General features: G+C 40.3%; 1 protein-coding gene across 4 annotated transcripts in view; it reads right to left on the bottom strand.

Annotated features, from left to right (window-relative positions):
• Nucleotides 1–5,956, bottom strand: part of LOC117505959 (cytoskeleton-associated protein 5-A-like) — a 123,681-nt gene that overhangs the window by 64,682 nt on the left and 53,043 nt on the right. The window lies entirely within an intron of this gene.

The raw sequence follows: 5,956 nt of genomic DNA, 5'->3' as shown, positions 1-5,956 counted from the left end.
CTGCATGGGGAGCCAAGGAAGAAGACAAAGGGTTACCACTGTGATGTGTCAACACCTCTAATGGGCTTTTTGCCATTTTCTAAGCACCCTAGAGCCCAATGGCAACCTGACAACAATAACTTCAGCTTTTCAAAATTAACTCAAGTATAAAAGTATAACATGTACCACTTGATTTTCACAAAGCATTTGACACTGATGACCAGGCTGCCCTCTGGGCCATTCTGAAAATTTGTGGGATCCCACAACAAGTTGCTAAACACTGTAGCAGGCCCAGACTCACAGACTGTGTGCTGTGCCGAGTGGGCACAGAGTCTCTGATTTCATCTCAATGGATACTGGTGTTTTCCAAGGATGTTCAATACTCAGGTGGACTGGGTGTTGTAGAAACCAGCACCTTGTATGCCTTTGATGTTGAGTAGTTTTAGTGAGCTTGACTTTGCTGTGGTCTTTGGGGAAGCTGGAGGTTCACTGAATGCAGCATCTCAGAAGCTGAGTGAGGAGCTGGGCCTGGATTTATGAACATCCAGGATTGAGGCAGACAGATCCTGTAGGTGCTTATAGGGTTGGGTATCAAGAACCTGTTCTTTTCGATCCACCGACATCAATAGACTTCCCTTCCCTTATTCGTCCTTCAGAGCGGCTGTTGTTTATGAGGGTGTTTGGAAACTTCCTCTACATTGATTACAGACCGAGCACCAGCTCTGTAATCAACCGTTTCTGCAGCACGACTCCACTTTGAAGCGTGAACCAATGAAGCAGTGCTTCAATCCGTTGGCTCATTGGTTCGATTCACTGCTCTTCAGAAGTTTCAAGTCCACTTCTTAACCCCTCTCAAAGCCATTAAAATATGTCAATCGTGAGTCACTTTTGTGGATTAAAGTCACTAACTGGGACTCTTGTCTTGTTGCAGTCAAGAAATGAGAATCGCCCTCCGTTCTGTTCACACAGCTCCAAATGCTGTGCGGCTCTCTGCCGAGACAAAGTCCGGTTGGAATGAATAACTTCAAAACAAATTGCCGCTTTAAGTTTCTATCTCATATGATTAAAAAGTTATTTATAATTTAGCAAAGCTTGGTCTTAGCCATCGTATACATCGGCATCGGCCCCAGAGGGTTAACAACAGAGGAACTAACAGCCACTGTGACGATCATGCTAGGACGGATGGATGAAGCCGAGGCACGCATTACACACATTGAGGAAGCCTCGGAGCTATGGCGCAATGAAAAAGCCAGTAAGGAACATGATATCGAAGCTCTTCGCAATCGTGTGCAAATTCTGGAGAACCAGAGGAGAAGTAATAACGTGCGGCTACTAGGATTGAAAGATGCAAATGGGACTTTGCTGGAATGTGTACGTAAACTTTCATCAGCAGGGCTGGAAGTAGATTTGCTGGGAAAAATGGAGATCAAACTTGTGCACAGGACCTTTGGATCAATGCCGAATCCAGACCAACCCCCCAGACCGGTGATGATTCACTTCCTGAGGCATTCGGCGAGGGATAAGGTGGTTAACTTGGCGAAAGAAAAATGAGGCTTCACATGGGAAGGATGTCACCTGTCTCTCTTCCCCGACATGTCCAAGGAGCTGGCCCAGAAGAGGAAAGCTCCAGTGAAATGCAAACTACAACAACTCGACATCAGATACAGCCTGGCCTTTCCCGCAACAGTACACTTCACATGGAGAGGGAAGAGTGTGAGTTTCAACTCGGCTGAAGCGGTGGAGGAGTTTATTGAGCAGCATAGACCGTAAAAATATTGATGCAGGAACTGTGCTGATGGATAAAGGTGAGCAAGCAACCAAACTCTGTGACGTACTGTATACAAGTGTACCCTCTGATGAGAAGTGTGTGGGCTGGGGAATCTACGCGCGGACTTCACAGGAGCGGCGTTAACCCCACGGACTTATTTGAAAGTTGGTTTTGTTTTTGGTATTTTTTGTTTTTCTTTTTCGTTACTTATGAGCAGACCTCAATGCTCAGGACTGACTGTGGAGAGGCACTCAGACACTTTATGTTTAGAATTTATGCTTTTTCGTTTATGTAAAAGAGTTCAATGTTTGAGAAAATATTCTAGTAGAGAAGAGTGCGTGATAATTCACAGTCAGGAATGCAAAATATGCAAATGTTTATTGATCTGTGGGTCTAGGAAGGCACTGATTTCTAATACATGGCTTTATAAATTATTTTTTCTTTTTAACATATACCAAGCTGGATAATGTCTGGTAAGCTTGTTAAATGTGTGTCATGGACCTGAGCAGCCCTTGTGTTCGCAGGGCTTTTGTGTGTTCCGGGGGTGAATAAAAAGTATGTGGGGTATAGAACCTTCTCCTACCGTGGTCCGACTCTTTGGAACAATCTACCTGCAGTTATTAGGCAGTCTGACTCGGCGGAGACTTTTAAATCAAGACTGAAAACCCACTTTTTTAGATTGTCTTATTAATCTAATTTGTTTTTATGTTTGCCTTGTAATTTCTTTTTATTCTACTGTGTTTTATCTTTTTTGTGCCGTTCTTGATTTTAAATTACCTTGTGTTGTTATGAATTGTGTGAAGTGCCTTGGGGCGACTCTGCCCTGAGATGGCACTATATAAATTAATAAACTGAAATTAATGGAACATAAATGGGTGTGGCAGCCCTGTTAAAAGAAGGCCGGTACTAACCTATTTAAAAAACAACCAACTTGATTTAGCTTCTATACAAGAATCCCACTTGCAAAGTACAGAGGTAGAGAAATTTTAGGTTGGATGGCCAAATTTTTCACAGCTGTTTTTCTAGCAAAAGTAATGGAGTGTTGATCTTGGTCCACAAGAATATACAATTTAGGTCACCAAAGAAAACTAAAGATGTTGAAGGGAGAATTATTTGTTTTGAGGCAGTAATGGAAGGAACCCCTGTTGTCTTGTGTAACATTTTATACAGCTAACCAAAAACCAACCAAAACAATCGTGATTTTTTTTCCCACAAAGTTAATAAAATTTTGGGAAATTCTGATGGTCAGATAATTCTGGCTGGGGACTTCATCAAGGTTTTGGATCCAGCTTTGGACAGAAGCCCCTGCCAACCCCCTGTACTGACAAGGAATAGAGAGGCTTTGCAAATGTTAAATAGAGATATAGGATGCTTCCCTTAGGCAGTATTATTAGACGGTATTGCTTAAATTTTCATTGTTACGCAGATGATACCCAGCTTTATCTATCCATGAAGCCAGAGGACACACACCAATTAGCTAAACTGCAGGATTGTCTTACAGACATAAAGACATGGATGACCTCTAATTTCCTGCTTTTAAACTCAGATAAAACTGAAGTTATTGTACTTGGCCCCACAAATCTTAGAAACATGGTGTCTAACCAGATCCTTACTCTGGATGGCATTACCGTGACCTCTAGTAATACTGTGAGAAATCTTGGAGTCATTTTTGATCAGGATATGTCATTCAAAGCGCATATTAAACAAATATGTAGGACTGCTTTTTTGCATTTACGCAATATCTCTAAAATTAGAAAGGTCTTGTCTCAGAGTGATGCTGAAAAACTAATTCATGCATTTATTTCCTCTAGGCTGGACTATTGTAATTCATTATTATCAGGTTGTCCTAAAAGTTCCCTAAAAAGCCTTCAGTTAATTCAAAATGCTGCAGCTAGAGTACTAACGTGGACTAGAAGGAGAGAGCATATCTCACCCATATTGGCCTCTCTTCATTGGCTTCCTGTTAATTCTAGAATAGAATTTAAAATTCTTGAATAATCAGGTCCCATCTTATCTTAGGGACCTCATAGTACCATATCACCCCAATAGAGCACTTCGCTCTCAGACTGCAGGCTTACTTGTAGTTCCTAGGGTTTGTAACAGTAGAATGGGAGGCAGAGCCTTCAGCTTTCAGGCTCCTCTCCTGTGGAACCAGCTCCCAATTCAGATCAGGGAGACAGACACCCTCTCTACTTTTAAGATTAGGCTTAAAACTTTCCTTTTTGCTAAAGCTTATAGTTAGGGTTGGATCAGTTGACCCTGAACCATCCCTTAGTTATGCTGCTGTAGACGTAGACTGCTGGGGGGTTCCCATGATGCACTGTTTCTTTCTCTTTTTGCTCTGTATGCACCACTCTGCATTTAATCATTAGTAATCGATCTCTGCTCCCCTCCACAGCATGTCTTTTTCCTGGTTCTCTCCCTCAGCCCCAACCAGTCCCAGCAGAAGACTGCCCCTCCCTGAGCCTGGTTCTGCTGGAGGTTTCTTCCTGTTAAAAGGGAGTTTTTCCTTCCCACTGTAGCCAAGTGCTTGCTCACAGGGGGTCGTTTTGACCGTTGGGGTTTTACATAAATATTGTATGGCCTTGCCTTACAATATAAAGCGCCTTGGGGCAACTGTTTGTTGTGATTTGGCGCTATATAAAAAAAAAAAATTGATTGATTAACTGACATATGGAGACTGACTAACCCAATAGTTAGAGACTATAATTTCTTTTACTATCGTCACAAGACATATTCTAGGATAGATTTTTTTTTTTTTTAATGAACTCATTTTTAGTGGACAGGGCTGTTAGCTGTGATATTAAGGCAATAACTCTCACGGACCATGCTCCAGTAGAATTAATTATTAAAATAAATCATACAACAGAAAAAAAGGGGAAGATGGAGATTAAATACAACTTTGTTATCCGACTTGAACTTCAGGAATGCAGTGGGGGAAGATCTAAAAACATTTTTTGAAATCAACATTGGCAGCACTGAACAAATAACTACCGTATGGTAAGCACTGAAGGTCTATATTAAGGGGCAAATTTATAGCACAAGCAACAAAAAAGAAAAAAAGATAATATCGATATGTGCCTAAGCTTGGAAAGGGAAATAAAAGAGAAAAAAAAAACAACTTGTTAAAGCACTTTTCTAATGATAAATTTCAAGAACTTTGTAAGCTTAAATTTACTTTAAAAGAAATGTATAACAAAAAAGCCAGGAAAAATACCAAGGAGATAATTAAGGGAGAAAATAAAAGCTAACATAAGACCAGTTATAAAACAGGGGGACCAACAGTTTTGTTTGACTAAAGATATTAATAATATCTTCCAACAACACTATAAAAATGTTTATACATAATCTATGTCCTCTTCTCATGAGCAAATAAATGTTTCTCCGTAACATTGAAATACCTAAGATGCAAACTCAGGATGCAGATAAATTAAGAGTCCTCCATAACTGAGGCAGAAATCAGAGAGGCGATTTTAGCAATGACAAATGGGAAGTCACCTGGTTATGAAGGCCTCCCAGTGGAGTACTACAAAGCATTCATAGATAAACTTGCGCCAGTTTTGCAAAGGTCTCTTCTTTTTTCAGTTTAAACCGCAGGACACGCCAGGGTTGTTCCCTAAGTCCATTATTATTTATTATCTTCTTAGAGGTCCTTGCAATATCTATCAGGACACACTCGGGTATTAAAGGAGTGAAAGGGGGCGGTATTTAACACAAGTTGCTACTGTACGCAGATGATATTCTGGCAGTAGTGTCTGATCCCTTATCATCTTTACCTTATCTAATGTAAACAATGCAGTCCTCCTCTAAACTTTTAGGGTATTTTATAAACTGGAATAACTGAGAAGCCACGCCTCTCTCTAAAACATGTTTTGCATTTATGGTGGAAAAGTTTAACTTTAAGTGGATGCACAAGGGAATGAAATATTTGGGTGTTAAATTGTCAGAAGATACTGATGATGTGGTTGGGCTAAATTTTAATTCTTTATTAGCAACAACTAAAACCAATCTTGAAAAATGGGATAAGCTAAAACTCTGTCTGCGGGGAAAGGTAAATATAATAAAAACGGTAATTGTCCCACAGTTTAATTATATCATCATGATGTTGCCCCTCAAAATACCAGCTAGTGTATTCAGGGAATCTGAAGATCTCATAAAACATTTTCTGTGGAGTGGGGAAAAAACCTCAGATTAAGTTAAGCAAACTCT

Source organism: Thalassophryne amazonica, unplaced genomic scaffold, assembly GCF_902500255.1.
Source record: "Thalassophryne amazonica unplaced genomic scaffold, fThaAma1.1, whole genome shotgun sequence".
Lineage (NCBI taxonomy): Eukaryota > Metazoa > Chordata > Actinopteri > Batrachoidiformes > Batrachoididae > Thalassophryne > Thalassophryne amazonica.
The sequence above is the reverse complement of the archived record's forward strand: the minus strand, read 5'-3'. Positions and strand labels throughout refer to the sequence as shown.